Source organism: Scylla paramamosain, chromosome 14 (assembly GCF_035594125.1).
Source record: "Scylla paramamosain isolate STU-SP2022 chromosome 14, ASM3559412v1, whole genome shotgun sequence".
Taxonomy (NCBI): domain Eukaryota; kingdom Metazoa; phylum Arthropoda; class Malacostraca; order Decapoda; family Portunidae; genus Scylla; species Scylla paramamosain.
The window spans coordinates 857,405-878,998 of NC_087164.1; the positions used below are offsets into that span (position 1 = coordinate 857,405).

Consider the following 21,594-nt stretch of genomic DNA (forward strand, 5'->3'; position numbering starts at 1 on the left):
CCTTGGTCCCCATAAAACTCAAATCAACCTTTATCGGCTACTTTTCCTAAACCTGACCCTGTCTTCAATCTATTTTCCCTTAATTTTAAAGTACTCAGTAAAGGTATAAGCCATATTGATCCTATTATTACAACTGAATTATAGTTATTTTCTCTTTTTAATGTGTAATTTACTCTAGTTAGATTTAGTATATAACCTACTAAACCTCCTAAAATCCTTACTGCTAATACTGTTATTTTCATTATTGTCCTTAAACAAATTATCTAATATTCTGGAAACAATCTTCATCTTAATGGGGATCCTCCTAAGATAGCTCCTAATCCTAAAATTCTTACTGAGTTAGTTATCAAAAAATCCTCATCCGAAAGATTAGTGATACATCTCAAATTATATTCTCCTGAAAGAGAATAAAGAATTAAACGCAAAGTGTACATTATTGTCAATCCTGTTGCCATTACATATAAGAACAATGCAATAAAATTGATTCATCTTATAAAAGCAACTTCTAAAATTGTATCCTTTGAATAAAATCCTGCTATAAAAGGTAATCCGCATTGAGCTAAGTTGGCTACAGTTATGCATGATACTGTCAAAGGCATAAATTAAACTAAATTTCCCATAAGTCGAATATCCTAATAACCAGCCACTCTATGAATTACAACACCAACACATATAAAAAGTAAAGCTTTAAACAAAGCAAGACTCAGTAAATGAAAAAAAGCCAGATCCGTATAACCTAAAGATAAAATTCTTAATATAACTCCTACTTGACAATGTTGATAAAGCAATATTTTTTTTTGAGATCATACTCAGAATTTGCTCCTAGTCCCGCTATAAATATTGTCAAACATGAAGTAATCAACAATACACTTTGAACGACAGATCCCTCTGAAGCAGCTCTAAATCGAATTATTAAATAAACCTCAGCTGAACTAAAGCTGAGACAGGTGTTGGAGCCGCTACAGGAGCCGCCAGTCACGCAGAAAAGGGAATTTGAGCCCTTTTATTTATTGCTGAAATAAATAAAAAAATAAATAAAATAAATAAATAAATAAATAAATAAATAAATAATAATAATAATAATAATAATAATAATAATAATAATAATGATAATAATAATAGTCATCTCTCGTCTATATAATACCCATAAAACAAAAAATTTCACCCTTCTAATCTTCTCATTAATCCAGTTCTCAATAAAATTGCTACATCACCTACACGGTTTGAAAGAATAGTTAATATTCCTGCGTTTGCAGACTTTTCATTCTGATAATAAATTACTAAGGCATGAGACACTAATCCCAATCTATCTCAACCCAATAAAATTCTGATTGAATTAGGTCTTAATACTATAAACCCTATAGAAAGAATGAAAGCCAAAACAAGATATATAAATCGATTAAAAGTCTTTTCATCGGGTATATAACTCCCTCTATAAAAAAGAACTCTGCCAGAAATTACAAACACAAATCTTATAAATAATAAAGAGATTCAATCTAAAACCAAAGTAAATACAATCACCCTTCTTATTAACCTAAAAAGTTCTCATTCAGTTACATCTATAATACCTCTTTCAGTTTTTGCCAATGCTAAAGTCCCACAAATAGCTGAATAAAACCACTATTCTAATTTCATGTAGAGAAATTTTCCAAATCACTCTTTTAATTATTTAAAAAAAAAAGTTATTAATAAAGCTCTATTTTTTATTATTACATTTAAAGGAAATCAATATGAAAATAATCTCAGATACTCTCTAACTTTTCCTGAACAACACGAATATAAAGTTATAAAAACCCCATGCTGTCTCAATCTATATATGTATAAAGTGGAACTTGCACAAAAAAAAAAATATATATATATATATAGTAGTCTAAGTCCTACAATAGAAATCTTTCTTCAGCTCAGAACTGTTAAAATTAATATAATCTCTGGTGCTACATTAAAGGAAGGTGGTCTGGCCATATTCCTTGCTCTTAGTAAAAATCATCATAGTCCTATTCTAGGTATAAATTCTAATAATCTTTTATTTATTATCAGTCTTCGTCTTCCAGTACGTTCATAAGCTATATTAGCTAAGCAAAGTAAACCAGAGGAACATAAACCATGTCCAACTATCAATATTACACTTCCAGGTAATCCCCATCAACTAAAAATTACAATCCCACATAACACTAACCTTATGTGTACAAAAAATGTCAAAACAGTTCTTACATACCAAAATCTATATAAATAATCTACTCCTTCTATAGGAACCCTTAAGCTAATAGTTAATCTCCCTATCATTAAATAATAAATAAAGTCACCAATAAAGGTAAAGAAAATGCTAAGTATATAGATTCCTGCCTGTACACGCTCAGGTTGATACGCTCAACCTAGAATCAAAATTAATGTTGGAATTAAAGAAGCCTCAAATCTAATATAAAATATTGAATAATCTACAGAAGAAAAAGTTAATATTAAAAAAAAAAATAATAACATAATATTTCTAATAATAAATCTTACACTAAAATTCCCTATTTTTTTTATTTTCTGACTAGAAATTATAATTAAAGAAACAATTTAAATCTTTTATAGAATTAAAATACATCTAATATAATCTAATCCCAATCTAAATACTATATTAAAAAAAATATATATATATATATATATATATATATATATATATATATATATATATATATATATATATATATATATATATATATATATATGATAACTTATACTAATTAAAAATCTAAAAATAAATAAATAAATAAATCCACCAGAACTGTCTTTCATTCATTATTAAACTTTATCAATATAATTAAAGGAATTATAAATTTTATCATTCCAATAAATAAAATCTCTTAAAACCATAATTTCCATGGCTTCGTACTAATAAAATCAATATAGTTAAACCTAAAGACTCCTCACACGCAGCCAACGATAAAAAAAAAGAATAAAGAAAAATAAATTTCCCTCCCCACTAAAGTCAACTGCGTTCTTATAAGCCAAAAAACTCCAAGCATTGTAAACTCAAGACTTAACAAAGAATTTAATATATGCTTATTGCACGTAATGAACCCTCAAACCCCACAAAAAATTATAACTATAGGAACAAAAATCATTATACCTCTAAAACTTACCATTACTTTTCATAGTTTAACTTAAAACCTTGGTCTTGTAAACTAATAATTATTTTTTTTCCTTAAAACTTCAGAGAAAAAGAGAAGATTTCTTTATCTTTAATTCTCAAAACTAATATTTTATTTAAACTCTTCTTTGATATGACCTTTTTATTCCTTTTTATTCATTTTAGTTTTATCTGTATTATTTACACAGTTAATTCATCCTTTATCTATAGGTTTAACCTTGTTAATTTAAACCATCAAATTTCTCTTTCAGCCGGATTACTTACTGATAACACACTGGTGCTAATAACACACTTACTGATTCTCATATATTCTCTTTATAATTTTCTTAGGAGGTATACTTGTATTATTCATTTATGTTACATCTTTAGCTTCTAATGAGTCATCCTCATTCTCATTCTCTTATTCGACCTTCCTTATTTACATCCTTCTTCTCTTAATTTTTTTTCCACTTACTCTTTTCTGAGATCCCTTGCTAAACGAAGCTGTAACCAACTCTCCTTTATCATCTCTCAATATAGAATCATGAAATGTTTTTTTTTTTTATTATTAGATGAATCTGTAGTTCTAATTTGATAAATTTCACCATTTATCAATCTTTATCTACTCTTAACCTTAATTGTAGTGGTAAAAATTACTAATTTATTTAAAGGACTCTTACGACTCTCTCCTTAGTGACAACACCTCTCTGAAAATGTCACCTTTTATTTAAAATTGTCAACAACTCTCTAGTTGATATACCCTTACCTTCAAATATTTCGACTTTTTGAAACTTTGGATCATTGCTAGGATTGTGTCTTGTCATCCAAATTGCTGCCGGTTTATTCTTAGCTATACATTACACTGCTCACTTTGATCCAGCATTCTCTAGAGTAGACCATATCTGCTGAGACGTACACTGTGGCTGACTTCTCCGAACTATACATGCCAATGGAGCATCATTTTTCTTTATCTGTCTCTATATTCATATTGGACCAGGTATTTATTATGGATCCTATATAATCTTCCATGCTTGAATAGTTGGAGTAGTGATTTTGTTTATAGTTATAGCAACAGCTTTTTTTTAGGTTATGTTCTCCCTTGATGGCAGATGTCATTCTGGGGAGCTACTGTTATATTAATATTTTTTTTTCTTTTTCTTTCAGCTATTCCCTACATTGGTACAGATTTAGAACAATAAATCTGAGGAGCATTTTGAGTAGATAATGCCACACTAACTCGATTTTTCACCTTTCATTTCGTCCTTCCTTTCACTACTGCCGCTATAACTATTATTCATTTGTTTTTTTTTTCTCCATCAATCAGGTGCTAATAACCCCCTAGGTGTATCAAGACAGTTAGAAAGTACCTTTTCATCCTTATTTTACATTTAAAGACATTGTTGGATTCATTTTTACATTTACATTTTTACTTATTCTGTCCCTTCTTAATCCTTATTTGTTAGGAGATCATGATAACTTTATTAGAGTTAATCCTCTAGTTACTCCAGCCCATATTCAACCACAATGATATTTCTTGTTCGCATGTGCACTCCGATCTATTCCAAATAAGCTTAAAGGGGTAATCGCTCTAGTTGCCTCAGTAGCAATCATTATAATTTTACCTTTCACTCATACATCAAATTTTCGCAGATTTACTTTTTACCCTCTAAATCAATTTATATTTTGAATTTTGATTTCAGTATTGATTATACTTACTTGAATTGGACCTCGACCCGTTCAAGAACCCTATGTTCTTACAGGCAAAATTTGAACTCTCATTTTTTTTCTTTTATTATCAATCCCCTCCTACTCATAAGATGACATAATTTATTAAAATGATCGTTTATTTTATTTAAAATTGACATTTTGAAAGTAGCAGAAAAGAAAAAAATATTCTTAACGATTGTGTTAACACATTATTTTAATTATATTTATATATTAAATACAAAACATAAAGATTTTACCCCAATAAAAAACAATAAATAACTGATAGAAACTGGAAGAAATCTTTTTCAAGCTAAATACATCAATTTATCGTATCGAAGCCGAGGTAAACTTCCTCGAACTCACACAAAAATGAATGCCAAAAATATAGACTTTAAATAAAATATTATCCTGCAAGGTCTTCCTAAAAACACAATAACGAAAAGAACTCTTATAAAAGAATTTTTGAATATTCTGCTATAAAAATTAAAGCAAATCCCCCTCTCCTATATTCTGTTTTGAGCCTCGAAACTGACCCTGATTCTCCTTCTGTAAAATCAAAAGGTGTCCGGTTAGTTTCCGCTAAACAAGAAGCAAACCAAATTAACCTCAAAGGTAACGATAAAAATATAAAGCAAATATAACATTGATATTTAACAAATAACTCTTCACACCAGCAAAGATAAAAATAGCCAAAAGACAGGACATAAATAATAAACAATAATATTTGATATGACAGGCATAGTTTGTTCTTACGTAAAAAGCTTCACAGCATCAGAAAATGTATAACCTCTATAACCAACATTATTTGAATCTTTGCGAATTTGGATATAGCCCAAAATTTTACGCTGTAACAAAGTTACAAAAGCCACTCCTGCCAAAACACAAATGATTAAAACTAAGTAAATTACAATCTCAACTAATAACACAAAACAATTACATTCAGTTGTTTTGCTATTTATAAAATGTATTCTATTTAACTAGATCCTAAATCCAGCACATATTATCTGGCAAAATAGTATTTCAATTATACAAAAAAAAATTAATTACTTAATCCTTTCGTACTACTTTTTTTTTTTTTTTTAATTCCAGAAGATAGAAACCGACCTGACTCTCGCCGGTCTGAACTCAAATCATGTAAAAAAATAAAGGTCGCACAGACCTTCTTTTATAGCTGCTGCACTATAAACACATTTTAATTCAACATCAAGGTCGCAAACTTATTTTTTTGATAAGGACTCAAAAAAAAAAAAATAAATAAATAAATAAATAAAATAAATAAATAAATAAATAAATAAAAATAAATAAATAAATAAAATGACGCTGTTATACCTAAAGTAATTTGATCTTCTAATCCTTAATATAAGGATCACTTACAAACTCTAATCACATACAATTGTCCAATTACAATAGCAGTTATTTTCATTTATACCCTTAGCGCCCCAACCAAATAAACCTTTTAAGTCTATTTTTATTATTTTTAATTCATCAAACTTATTAAGTTTATAAAGCTTTATAGGGTCTTATCGCCCCTCTAGAATATCTAAGCCTTTTCACTTAGAAGTTAAATTCAATTTTAATAAAAGAGACAGACTTTTCTTTGTCCAACCATTCATACAAGTTTCCAATTAACAAACTGATGATAATGCTACCTTTGCACGGTCAACACACCGCGGTTATTGAACATTTCATGTCAGTGAGCAGGCTGCACCATAAATAACCTCAGAAAGACATGTTTTTGATAAGCAGGCAAGAAATAACCTTTGCCGAGTTCCTTTTTTATTCCATTATTTTATTATAATTCATTCTCTTTATTTCATTTTCTCAAATCATTCTACATATTCATTCTACTAATGCACTCATTATTTCTTAAAATTTTACGTTAAATTCAATATTCTAGTACTTTATCAAAGCCATAAATGAATTATTTTCTTTCTCCTAAATCGAAATTAGAACACTTTAATTTCATAGCTACTTTTAAGCCTAAATTTTTTTTTTTTTTTTTTTTTTGTCCTATTGATTAATTCTATAAGTGCTAAGAAGCTCGTCGCTCTTAGCCTTAAATATATAATAAAACTTTTTCAACGTAACTGTAACGCTATACTAACTTTAGGTGTACTTTGATTCTCGTATCCAGGCTCACTTTCCAGTAAGTCTACTGTGTTACGACTTGTCTCATCTTAATAATGAAAGCGACGGGCGATATGTACATGCTTTACACCTTACATCTAGCAAGCATGTTAAACTTACTTTACAATCAAATCCTCCTTTTAATTAACATTTAAATTCATTTTCCCTACTAAATAAAATTTACCGTAACCCATTTTAACTTAGGCATTAGCTGCACCTTGATCTAATATATTCAACATTATTGATTATTTATTCAGTAATTAATTCTATAAAAATGACCTAATTGTATCATCAGTCTGATGATAATTTGAATATAAATTATTTTATTTATTTGTTTATTTCTAAATTAGTTCGTGTATCTGTGTACTTATGTAGACGAGGATTAAGCTCTGTACAAGGTGCGCAAGCCGCACGTCTTTGTGACGTGGCAGTGGGGAGGTGAGGTGAGGTGGCAGCAGGGTGATGAGGTGGCGACGAACGGTCAGCCAGCGTTAGTTGCTGTCCGCCCTAACCTGAAGTGTGTTGTGATGGATCACTGGATGTAATATTTATTCAAGACTTTGGATTATTCTATTATGCTGGTATGTATGGCTATGTTTGGTTATAATAGTACTGTGTGGTGGTTTATCAGCTGGTGTTCACGTAAAACATTTGTGATGTTCATCGACAAAATGTTTGTATTAGTGATGATCTTTTATGATCACAGTGTTAATGTGATTGTGCGGTCGGCTATTAAGATTGATAGTTACTCAGGGAATATTTCATGTATTACAGTTTATGAATCCAACTACTCGTTCGGAAAGTTCATGGAGGCAATCCATATGCGGCTGGAGCTACCGTTGTGAGTTATAATTCTAATGATTATTATAAGTGAAAATCAATGTGGTTGATTGGTTATATGATTGATTTTCAATTGTACTTAGCATATGCTGAATTCTACATACATCCATTCTCAATTTTCATATTGATCTACTTATTAATGATGCTTGGGTACTTAAGATGAAAAAAAAAACTGAGATGTGTTTATTGTAATGATTTTGACAGGTCCAAACGCTTGTAATAAAGAAGTTATGGCAGTGTTCAAGCTGTGTTAATGGATGCCTCTATACATTTGGACAACGCTTTAGGATGTCAGAAGTGGATTCAGGGAAGATGGAGGAACTCAAGATACAACGAAGCACCACCAAGAGAAAGTTTACCAGGAAGAGCAACATTTTCAAGGAAAGTGTACTGCAAGAGGATCCTATACCAGTGCTACAACACAATTATGATGAGGTTAGTCGTGTCTATAAGGAAGTCGAAAGTGCCCATGAAGCGTACACAGACTTTTTGAGTGTAACTGGTGCTGAGGACAAGGTTTTAGATGAAGAGGATCAATATATCATTGAGTTAGAGAGAAAAAGGAAGGAATGTCACATATTATTGGTTAAAAATCTGGATCAGTTATCAAAGATAAATAATGCGGGTGATAAAAGCGTTGGAACCTCCTATGTTTGATGGTGACGTACGCGAATACCTAACATTCAAGGCAGATTTTGAGAGGTTAATGAAAGATTCACTCGGGAAAGATCCATTCGCTTTGAAACAATGCTTGACAGGTGAAGCACTTAAAATTATCATTGGTGTAGAAACTGACTATGATGAAATGTTTGAGAGACTTAATGAAAGGTATGGTAACAGTAGGAAAATTGTTGATGTAGTTCTCTGTGATCTTAAGACATTAAGAAAACTTGCTGATGGAGATACCAAAGGATTTGTGAAAATGGTCGAAAAGGTGGAAAGATGTTGGCTAGATCTGAAAAGGATGAACCTAACAGCTGAAATGAAGACAAGTAACACAGTGAATCATATCGAAAAAAATTTGCCTATGACACAAAAACGGGAATGGGTCATACTAGCTGAAAGTATCACTGACTCTGATCAGATTTTTGATGAGCTGCTTAAATTCTTACTAAGAGAAGAGAGTACTTGAGTATATGAATTCCAGTATACGAGTGACAGGAAATGTAGACAAATCTAATGTGCTTAATGTTGCAGGATCGCTTACTCCAGATTTTGGAGTGTGGGATGATTCAGGTGACATAATGGAAGCTATAAAAAGGCTTCAGGAAAACCAAGGATATCAGAGTAAGAAACTAGAGCAATGTATGACCAATTTAGCCAACATTGTGACGAGTATGACGAATAGTGGTAGTCAAAATTCTCATGCAGGAGACAAAATTAAGTATAACTGCTGGCTTCATGATACTGATAATGATGATATCCTGGAGTGCACAACATTTCAAAGGATGGATAATTATGGGAAGATTGATGCTCTGCGGAAGAATGGTATCTGTTTCAACTGCCTCAGAGGAATTCATGTAGCAAGTCAATGTAACTTGAAAAGAACATGTGATGTTAAAGGGAACAATAACATCCGCTGTAGCAGACCTCATCACAACATGTTGCATCGAGCTCACGTAGAGGGAATTATGTTTCACAGCACAAGTCAAACGCAAAATACACCATTGATAAGAAAGACACTGTTAATGATCAGTAAAGTATTCAGTCAAGGACGACCTGTAACGACACTCTGGGATTCAAAGTCTGATATAACTATCATAACGTACGCGCTTGCTTCAAAATTTGGATTAGAGAGCAGAAACATAGATCTATCAATGACAAAAGTAGGCAATATAACTGAAAAATTCCCTAGCAAAGAATACATGCTCCCTCTCACAGATAAGGATGGAAACAAATTGTTCATAAGAGCAGTAGGAATGAAGGAAATATCTTCTAACCTAGTGGAAGTGGACGTCTATGATGTTGTCAGTCTGTTTGAAGAGCACAAGATATCACATTGTGACATAGAAAGATCCAGTGGAAGTATTAATCTACTTGTAGGTGCTGACAATTGCGAACTATTGCCCACTGTTGTAGGAGTAAATGGCAAATTGCAGTTAATGCAGAATCGGTTCGGATTTTGTATCAGAGGATCTCACCCCCGTATTAAATCCCGTGGTAACAGTAATAGCCACGTTAGTGTCAGAGTGAATCATTTGGCTAACTTTTCTCATATCAATGATATATTGGTGGAATCTAAATCCAACATTAAAGCGAGTCTTGACAATTTCTTTGATGTAGACAATCTAGGAACTCACTGTATTCCCAAATGCGGTAATTGTAAGTGTGGCAAATGTGTTATTGGAAATAATGATTACACTATAAAGGAAGAAAAGGAATTAGCCATCATAGAATTAGCCATCATTATGATGAAGTAAACTGCCAGTGGACGGTGGAGTATCCCTGGATAAAAGACCCAAGACTTTTGCCTAATAATATTTCAGTAGCTATTGCTAGGATGAAATCCACAGAGAAAAGACTTGCTAAATTAGGCCCTAATTATTCCAAATCTTATCAGGATGAAATAGAGGACATGGTCATCAGAAATGTATGCAGGAAATGATCAGAAACAGAACTGCAAACTTATAATGGTCCTATTCACTACGTGCAGCATCATGAGGTCCATAAACCTGATTCACTATCGACACCTCTCAGAATTGTTTTTAATTCATCAGCATCACATATGGGTCATGTCTTGAACGACTACTGGTGTAAAGGTCCGAATGTCTTGAATGATCAGTTGGCTGTTTTATTTAGATTTCGTCAAAGAGAGATTGCAATTGTCGGTGACATCAGCAAAATGTACCACACTATCAAACTCAGTTTATTAGATCAACACACTCACAGGTTCGTCTGGAGAGATATGAGACTAATAGATGTACTCTACCATTATGCTCTTACAGCTGTAGCGTCCGGCGATAAACCAAGTGGAATTATAGTAATGTTGGCTTTGAAACATACTGCTGAAATTAATGTAAACAACTATCCTAAAATAGCGGATATGATTATCAATAACACCTATGTAGATGACATATTATATTCCACTGACACGATGGCTGAAGCTTATGATTTGATAAAGAATGCTGAGAAAGTGTTGTCATCTGGAAACTTCAAGATAAAGCACTGGATAGTTTCTGGTATAAATACTGCATTTAGTAATGTCAATCTACATTCATTGATAAAGAAAAAATTCTAGGATTGATTTGGAATGCAAAGGAAGATGACTTCACATACAAAGTTAGGGTGAATTTTCTGAAAAGCAACGTAAAATTCACATAGGGCCTGACCTGACTAGAGGAGACATTACAGCCAAGCTTCCAGATGTGCTGACTAAGAGTCAGATTGCTTCAGTTTATGATCCACTAGGACTAATTACACCTTTCACATTAAAAGCTAAATTATTGGTGAGGAAATTGGTGACTCAAAGCGGTAATTCTACCCTAGGTGACGAGGTGAAGTGCAGGGGATAGGATGACCCACTATCAAATGATGAAAGAGAAACATGGAAGTCCTTCTTCATAGAGCTTTATGATTTAGAAACCATTTTCTTTAAGAGATGTCTAAGACCTGCATCTGCTATAGGAAACCCAATACTTGTTGTATTTTCTGATGGTAGCACTCAAGCATATGGTACTTGTACATACATTCGGTGGAAACTGGAACCTGGCAATTATGAGACAAATCTCATTGCAGCTAAAGGTAGGATAGCTCCTTCCAGGCAACTAACGGTTCCAAGACTGGAATTATGAGGAGCTGTTTTAGCATGTAGACTAAGGGAGGTAATTGTTAAAGAATTTAACTGGACATTTGATTATGTTGTTCACATTGTAGACTCTGCTATTGTGAGGGCACAAATACAGAAAGAATCATATGGAGTCAATACCTTTGTTGCAATAAGAATTGCAGAGATTCAGACAAAATCAAGTCCGAATGAGTGGTGGTGGGTCAAATCAAAGGATAACCCTGCTGATCTAACTACAAGGCCCTCTCCCCCTACTTGCTTAGGAAAGGGGTCAGTATGGCAAAATGGTCCAGACTACTTAAGACATGAAATGAAAAGTTGGCCCATTAGTAAATCACTTAGCGAAGACTCTTTGCCTGATAGAGTGGGCGTGACTCTCTTGTGTAACTTAACAAAAAAATCTCCAAATCTGAACCTTAGTGTAATGAACATAGAGAAATACAGTACTTATAACAAACTTAGTAGAGTAACCGCCAGAGTATTCGCAGTGTTCAGAGAAAAATCCTTCAAAGCCATATTTACCAATCCATCTGCTGAGATGCTAAATCTCGCTGAAACATCATGAGTTAAGGAAGTACAAAGGGATATTCCCTCTGACTGGAATACCAGATACCAAAGATTAGGTCCTAGTATAAATGATGAAGGTGTTACTGTAGTTGGGGACAGAATATCGAAATAGCTCAAAGATAACTGGAACTGTAATAGCTTTACCCTTCTTATTTGTAAGCATCTATTTTCCAAGTTATATATTAAGCATTTACATAACATTAATCATGCTGGAACTGATGTGACTTTGGCTAAAATGCAAAGTAAATACTGGATTCCTGGTGTTCGTAGAGAAATAAAATCTATCAAGAATAAATGTGTGAAGTGCAGAAAGTGGAACAAGATTTGTGAAGGTCAGAAAATGGGTCAATTGATACCAGAAAGACTGAAGCCTTCTCCTCCATTTTACCACACATCCCTTGATCTGTTTGGTCCCCTTTATGTTGAAGACACAGTCAAGCGTACAAGAAAGCGCAAAGTATATGGAGTAATATTCAACTGTCTTGTGTGCCGAGCAGTTCACGTTGACTTGACTGAAGGTTACAGTACAGAGGATTTTCTAATCACTTTCAATAGATATGTAGCTCTGAGGGAATTTCCCAAAATGATACATTCTGATGGAAGAAGTCAACTGGTTGCAGCTAATAAGGAACTTAGACGAATGATGAGCACTTGGAATATATCAGATATTTTGCAGTTTGGATCAAATCAAGGAATGACTTGGTCCTTTAACAAAGCCCACCTTAAAATTGTATATATATATATATATATATATATATATATATATATATATATATATATATATATATATATATATATATATATATATATATATATATATATATATATATATATATATATATATATATATAATATTTAACAATAAACCAATATATTATCATTCAACCTTAGAGTATAACTGCAACTGCTGCAACAATATTAATTAGGCTTTAACTCACTGCTAAATCTTAATTTTCTAAATTCTTTAATATTACATGCTGAGAATTAAACTTGATAAAACTAAATCTCTTAACATCAATGTTCTTATTATATTAATCTTAAACTACTAAGAATTACGTGCAAAAACTCTGATACAAATTCAGTAAGATCATGGGAACTTCAAGAAATAATCAAACTTTTAACAATTTCAAATTAATTATTAAATATATAAAATAGTAATATTTGCAATTAGCTACTTAAGATTTTTTTAAAAATTATATATGTATAGAAACATGCATATATAAATAAATGATTACATAAATTATATTATATATAAATACATATATAAATGAACCTTCTCAAGAAAAAAATCACTTTTATATATAATTAAATAATTATATAAAATCTTCATCTTATATAATAAATCTATGAAAAGTTCATCTATATAATTTTAAATGTTTATATATAACATCAACTATTACTTAAACTATAATACAATAAAAAATATATATATAAAATAATTGTATATATTTTAAAAAAAATAAAAAATAATAAATACCTGATTGATTAAAAAAATATAACAAAATAATAATATTATTAACATAATGCCAAGCTACAAATCTAAAATAAAAAAAAGAACTGATCTCAAACTTAGCAATATCCCATCCAGAGAGAGAGAGAGAGAGAGAGAGAGAGAGAGAGAGAGAGAGAGAGAGAGAGAGAGAGAGAGAGAGAGGAAGAAAAGGAAACACGTGGGGAAAAACGAAGACAGGTGGAGAAAGGAGGTGCAAATGAGAAAGGAGGAGGAGGAGGAGGAGGAGGAGGAGGAGGAGGAGGAGGAGGAGGAAGAGAACAACAGCAACAACAACAAGAACAACAACAACAACAACAACAACAACAAAAGCACCACCAGCACCACTACCACCACCATCACCACCACCACCACCACCACCATCACCTCCACCACCACCAAGAGAAACAGCAAAAAGTCAAGTAAAGAAAGGGAGAAAGAACATGAGGTGCGAGGACTAGGTAATATATTGTCGCCGAGGGGCCTGGTACTAGCAGTGGCGGTGGTAGTGGTAGTGGTGGTGGTAGTGGTCGATGGCGCCGCTGCCTGCCTGGAGGAGCGGAGTGCAGGACAGAGCCATGTAACGTCCTGTCCACTTGGTTAAAAATAGCCATCACGTGATGTGCGGGGAAAAAAAGGTAAGGAGCCGTAAGGAAACGAGGGGAAACTTGAGTGTGGTGTGGAGAGCGTGGGTGTGACAAGGACGTGGTGCTGTTGCAGTCCAAAAGTCGAGTATTTTTTTTTTTTTTTATGTAGGAAGGATACTGGCCAAGGGCAACAAAAATCTAATAAAAAAAAATGCCCACTGAAATGCCAGTCCCTTAAAAGGGTCAAAGCAGTGGTCAAAAATTGGTGGATAAGTGTCTTGAAACCTCCCTGTTGAAGGAATTCAAGTCATAGGAAGGTGGAAATACAAAAGCAGGCAAGGAGTTCCAGAGTTTACCAGAGAAAGGGATGAATGATTGAGAATACTGGTTAACTCTTGCGTTAGAGAGGTGGACAGAATAGGGGTGAGAGAAAGAAGAAAGTCTTGTGCAGCGAGGTCGCGGAAGGAGGGGAGGCATGTAGTTAGCAAGATCAGAAGAGCAGTTGGCATGAAAATAGCGGTAGAAGACAGCTAGATATGCAACATTGCAGCGGTGAGAGAGGGGCTGAAGACAGTCAGTTAGAGGAGAGGAGTTGATGAGACGAAAAGCTTTTGATTCCACCCTGTCTAGAAGAGCAGTATGAGTGGAACCCCCCCAGACATGTGAAGCATACTCCATACATGGACGGATAAAGCCCTTGTACAGAGTTAGCAGCTGCGGGGGTGAGAGAAACTGGCGGAGACGTCTCAGAACACCTAACTTCATAGAAGCTGTTTTAGCTAGAGATGAGATGTGAAGATTATAAGTAAAGGACAGACCGAGGATGTTCAGTGTAGAAGAGGGGGACAGTTGAGTGTCATTGAAAAAGAGGGGATAGTTGTCTGGAAGATTGTGTCGAGTTGATAGATGGAGGAATTGAGTTTTTGAAGCATTGAACAATACCAGGTTTGCTCTGCCCCAATCAGAAATTTTAGAAAGATCAGAAGTCAGGCGTTCTGTGGCTTCCCTGCGTGATATGTTTACCTCCTGAAGGGTTGGACGTCTATGAAAAGACGTGGAAAAGTGCAGGGTGGTATCATCAGCATAGGAGTGGATAGGACAAGAAGTTTGATTTAGATGATCATTAATGAATAATAAGAAGAGAGTGGGTGACAGGACAGAACCCTGAGGAACACCACTGTTAATAGATTTAGGAGAAGAACAGTGACCGTCTACCACAACAGCAATAGAACGGTCAGAAAGGAAACTTGAGATGAAGTTACAGAGAGAAGGATAGAAACCGTAGGAGGGTAGTTTTGAAATCAAAGCTTTGTGCCAGACTCTATCAAAGGCTTTTGATATGTCCAAGGCAACAGCAAAAGTTTCTCCAAAGTCTCTAAAAGAGGATGACCAAGACTCAGTAAGGAAAGCCAGAAGATCACCAGTAGAGCGGCCTTGACGGAACCCATACTGGCCATCAGATAGAAGGTTGTGAAGTGATAGATGTTTAAGAATCTTCCTGTTGAGGATAGATTCAAAAACTTTAGATAAGCAGGAAATTAAAGCAATAGGACGGTAGTTTGAGGGATTAGAGCGGTCACCCTTTTTAGGAACAGGTTGAATGTAGGCAAACTTCCAGCAAGAAGGAAAGGTAGATGTTGACAGACAGAGCTGAAAGAGTTTGACTAGGCAAGGTGCAAGCACGGAGGCACAGTTTCGGAGAACAATAGGAGGGACCCCATCAGGTCCATAAGCCTTCCGAGGGTTTAGGCCAGCGAGGGCATGGAAAACATCATTACGAAGAATTTTAATACGTGGCATGAAGTAGTCAGAGGGTGGAGGAGAGGGAGGAACAAGCCCAGAATCGTCCAAGGTAGAGTTTTTAGCAAAGGTTTGAGCAAAGAGTTCAGCTTTAGAAATAGATGTGATAGCAGTGGTGCCATCTGGTTGAAGTAGAGGAGGGAAAGAAGAAGAAGCAAAGTTATTAGAGATATTTTTGGCTAGATGCCAGAAATCACGAGGGGAGTTAGATCTTGAAAGGTTTTGACATTTTCTGTTAATGAAGGAGTTTTTGGCTAGTTGGAGAACAGACTTGGCATGGTTCCGGGCAGAAATATAAAGTGCATGAGATTCTGGTGAAGGAAGGCTTAAGTACCTTTTGTGGGCCACCTCTCTAACATGTATAGCACGAGAACAAGCTGTGTTAAACCAAGGTTTAGAAGGTTTAGGACGAGAAAAAGAGTGAGGAATGTACGCCTCCATGCCAGACACTATCACCTTTGTTATGCGCTCAGCACACAAAGACGGGTCTCTGACACGGAAGCAGTAGTCATTCCAAGGAAAATCAGCAAAATACCTCCTCAGGTACCCCCAAGGAGGGACCTGAGTATATAATCTGCATCACTTGTTTCCCGTGTGGTTAGCGTTTTCTCTTTCTTTTTTTTCTGAACGAACGGTAAGGAATCGTGGGGAGACTTGGGTGTGGTGAGGAGTGTACGTGAGGCGTGCGCTGGTGTGACAAGGGTGTGGTGCAGTAGTAATCAGAAAACAACTACTTTCTCACACTTACTATGTGATACTTTTTTCTTCTTCTGTTTGAGAATGAGCGGCAAAGGATCGAAGGCAAACTTAAGTAGGAGGAGGAGGAGGGCAGGTGTGGTGTACGTGTGTGTGACAAGGGTGATGCAATAGTGGTCAGAAGTCATGACCAACCTTCCTTAGTACTGGCTATTGCTGTGTTCTCTTTCTCTTTCTTCTTCCTTATTTATTTCATTTTTCTTTTTTTTACCCTCATTCCGTCTTCATGTACTTTTTTTTTTTTTTATCTTCCTGAACCTCTCGTCTCTCTTTCAGTTGTCCAGTTTCACCAGGAGACTCAGCAGATTAGAAGATACAAGACTGAGAATAAATACTAAACAGTGGCACTGAGTGTGTTGTGCTACTCGCCTCTTGGACGTGACTACATGAGTGGGTGTCTGGACTAAGTCGGTAAAGATTTTGTACTTTTGCCAACCTCCTTCGTTCGTGATATAAGATACATTGTTATGTACTAGTTTATAATTAAAGCCGTGGCCAATAATCTATCTGTCTGTCTGTCTAACAATCTATTTTATTTGTTTGTCTATGTCTGTCTAGCCGTCTAACTATGTCTGTCTGTCTATTTATCTGTTTCTCTGTTTAGCCATCTATCCATCAGTCAATTTATCTATCTACCTGTCTAACCGTCCATCCATCTGTCTGTCTACTTATACGTTTGTTTAGCCATCTACTTATCAGTTAATCTATCTATCTGTCCATCTAATAATAATAATAATAATAATAATAATAATTATGTATGTATGTATTTACCTATCAATTCATTTATACGAGTAAGGAATAAGTATAAACGCCGAGGAATTATGGATGAGTTGGTGATGAGAGGCGAATGCTTGGTTACAGATGTGCGAGGTGAGGGTGCAAGTTGATGGTGGGTGTAAGTGGTGGTCTGACAGAGCTACTAAACTCTGCCTAGGAAATATAAGCTAATAATAGACAGCAATTTATGAGCTGTCAGAGAGAAATGCAATGGGAAGGGAGAAGGGTGGGAAGGATACATGGCTCAGGAAGAGGACGGCTAAATTATACCTTAAGGAGAGAAGGAAACACGCCCAGAAAAAATGGATAATTATGAAGACAGTGTGAGTGAAGATTGAAGGATTCGAAAGTTGATCATCTATTCTAAGTTTCATTTCTTCTTTTTTTTTCGTTCTTTGTTACTGTTTCTATGAGTATTTCTATATGAATGAGTAATTGACAACAAAAAAGAAAAAAGGACAGTCAGGAAGACATAAAAACAGAAGACTAAGTAAGGAATACAAAACTAACTATTATCACTTTGTATTGTTGTATTTGTTTGTATTTGTATTGTTTTTGTTTACCTATTATTTCTAACTACAAAAGAAATTCTCTGTTAACTTTAGCCAGACTCAAATATTCTCTACTCCTTTACTTTCTACGAACAGATTCCCGACCATTTCTGGTTGAATTCAGTTTACTTAATCCCCAACTTCGATCACAAGGCTGTGGAAAAGTGAGACAGACAGGCAGACCGACATATGTTACACACAGACGTAGCGCTATTTGTAATATACTTGAAGGAGTTTATCTGAGTGCCCTAAAGGGACCTCGCAGCCACTCACTTAAGGGTTTCTCTAACTTATAAGCTAACAAAGAGAGAGTTGGTGCCGAGACTGCACGTGGGAGGGGCTTAGGGAAGGGATGGGAAGGGAAGGAGAGGAGAGGAGAGGAGAGAGAGAGAGAGAGAGAGAGAGAGAGAGAGAGAGAGAGAGAGATGGCAAAGATAGGAAAAGAGACAGGAAGGAGAAAGGGTGAGAGGAAAGTAGAAATGAAGAGGACTAAGAAGAAGGAAGGACATGGAGGGAAGAAAGGGAAGGAAAACATGACATGGGCAGGGAGAAGAATAAGGAAAAAGGAAAAGAGGCATGGAGGAATATAGAAAGGAAGGGACGTGGATGAAGAAAGGAAAAAAAAGGAAACGGAAGACGAATGATGAAAGGAATAAGTGATACGTAAAAGATAAAGGAAAAGGACACATGAAAAGCAAAACGAGAGGAAAGAGGAGAGGCAAACAATGAACAGGGGAGGAAAAGAGAATCTCAAGGAGCGTCCGTGAGTAAGAAAGATGGACGAATGAGGGGAAGGAAAGAGACAGACGAGGAAACTGGAGGCGGTGAAAGGAGCAAGAGAGGGAGACGAGAAGGCAGCAAATGTATAGGTGTGAAAGAGAGAAGCACGTAACGAAGAGGGAGAGGAAACAGACACACACCAAAAAATGAAGGAAAGAAAGTAAGAAAATGAAAGGCAGAAAGAAAAATAAAGAAAATAAGGAAGAAAGCAGAAACAAAAAAGTTAAAAAAAGAAAGACTGAAATAACAAATGAACGAAAAGAAAGGAAAGGAAGAAAAGTGAAGATGGAGACAGAGAAAGCGCAAAGACTAACAGAAAAGAATGAGTTTTAGATGAAGAGTGGAAAGGAAACAGGCAGACAAACGAATTGAGGGCAGAATATAAAAAAAAAAAGTGCAAAAGAGAGAAGAGAGGAAGTGAAGAGAAAGGGAGGAGGGAAGAGGGAGTGGGAGAGGTGAGAGAGAGTGAGGAGAGGGAGAGGGGAGAGAGGGAGGCGTGCATGCAGGACATGAAAGAATTAATGCATGATTCTCTCTTGCTTAATGAACACCAACTGACGCCAGGACACCAGGAGGAGGAGGAGGAGGAGGAGGAGGAGGAGGAGGAGGAGGAGGAGAAAAGGGAAGGAAACAGGAAAAACAGCAACAACAACAGCAACAAAAACAACAAAGGAGAAGAAAAGGAAGAAAACGATGATAATGAGGATAGCGAAGAAGTAGAAGAAGAAGAAAATGAAGAACACGAGGAGTAAACAAACAAACAAACAAAACACACACACATACACACACACACACACACACACACACACACACACACACAAACACACACACACACACACACACACACACACACACACACACACACACACACACACACACAGACACACACACACACACACAGAATGACCTGACGGCTAGGCACTGCGGCAGATAGGTCACCTAAGGAAGGCAGAAAGGGGTGGTCAGGTCAGGTCACGCCTTCACACATGCAGGAGGAACAAGAGAAGAAGGAAGAGAAAGAGGAAGGGGAGGAGGAAGAGGAAAAGGATGACAATAATATAACTGGTCCTATATATATTAACGGTAACATTCCATTGACAGTCCATCTCTCTCAGCACAAGCAGAAGGAAGCATGAAGGGTAGGTAATACAGCAGGAGGCTCCTCTCCACCTACCACTCCATTTTAAAACACACTGTATTGGACGCACCGAGGAACATGTACAGTGGACCATGGGAAAACTGACAACCAACTCTCAATACAAATGGAGGAGGAGGAGGAGGAGAAGGAGGAGGAGGAGGAGGAGGGAGTTGCCATAAATTTTGACGAAGTATAGCAGTGTTTTGGAACTAATGTGGCGATTCTCTCTTTCTCTCTCTCTCTCTCTCTCTCTCTCTCTCTCTCTCTCTCTCTCTCTCTCTCTCTCTCTCTCTCTCTCTCTCTCTCTCTCTCTCTCTCTCTCTCTCTCTCTCTCTCGTGTGTGTGTGTGTGTGTGTGTGTGTGTTAAGGAATGTGTCATTATCTCTACTGGAATGGAAGTGACTGGCGCTCTTTCATCATTCTTACCCTATTATCATTATTATCGTCCTATCTCATCTCCTTCCTCCTCCTCTTCCTCCTCCTCCTCCTATTAATTTTCCTTGACATTCGTCCCTTCCTTGGTGCAGACTACGAGCCATTTCCTCTCCTCTCAACCATCAGGGCGCCGTTTGCAAAAATTTACTTTCCGATGAGATTTCGTTATTTTTCCCAACACTTTCTTTTCTATATACCTTAGCAATGTTTTTTTGGAAGTGTAGTCTTGCTATTATGTGTTATTTCGTCGCCCTCTGTCTGTCTTTCTGTCTGTCTGTCTGTGTGTCTGGCATCGTGTGTCTGGCATTGTTTACTATTTCACGTCCTTCTCTTCTCCAGCCAGTCAAGTGTTCTCGTGGAGTTTTTTGTAAATAATTGTTTTTACTTCGTTCCTTTGTTACCTGATTTATTGTTTCTTGTGTCTATTTGCTGCCTGTCTTATGTTTGCTCTTTTGTTCCCTGTTTTTTTTATCGTGTGTGTGTGTGTGTGTGTGTGTGTGTGTGTGTGTGTGTGTGTGTGTGTGTGTGTGTGTGTGTGTGTGTGTGTTAGTATGGAGACGACACGAGTTTCGGCTACAGATATCGTTATACAGTTTTTGTTATCATTATCACCACCGCCACCACCATCACCGCCATCACCATCACGCACGTCACCATCATTCATAAACACCTGCACCAGTTAATTAAATGAAAAGAAAAAATCTTCCATTCCTGCAACACCTGCAGTAAATGGGTGAATTAATTAATACAAAATAAACAAATAAGTCTAATATTCGTTTTTTTTTTTTCTACATTCATTTTTACCTGTACTGAACTACAGAAGTAACGCCTCTCATCCATCTCAAAAGGTCAGATATCACTGCACAAAATTTTAACTCATCTATTTATTTTGCAACACGGGCAGCGCCATTCGTCAAATGAACATTTACGACCAAATATTGCATGGTTAAAATTTGGCTCAGCATTCATCATTTGCCACCAGTGTTCATTGTCTATATTTCCAGTGTTCAAAGCTCATAGAGTTTTTATTTATTTATTTATTTTTTTTTTTTTTTTTTTTTTTTTTTTGTGATCAGTTTTCATCGTTTGATGTCAGTGTTGGTGGTTTGTATTATCAATGCTACTCATTAACCTTCAGTGCAAG

General features: G+C 35.5%; 1 long non-coding RNA gene across 1 annotated transcript; it reads left to right on the plus strand.

Annotated features, from left to right (window-relative positions):
- Window positions 1–7,385: 7,385 nt before the first annotated feature.
- Window positions 7,386–17,523, plus strand: LOC135106680 (uncharacterized). Its single transcript, XR_010271402.1, has 4 exons — window positions 7,386–7,527; window positions 7,721–7,787; window positions 7,991–8,221; window positions 17,046–17,523. It is a non-coding gene; the product is annotated as an uncharacterized LOC135106680 (long non-coding RNA).
- The last annotated feature ends 4,071 nt before the right edge of the window (window positions 17,524–21,594 follow it).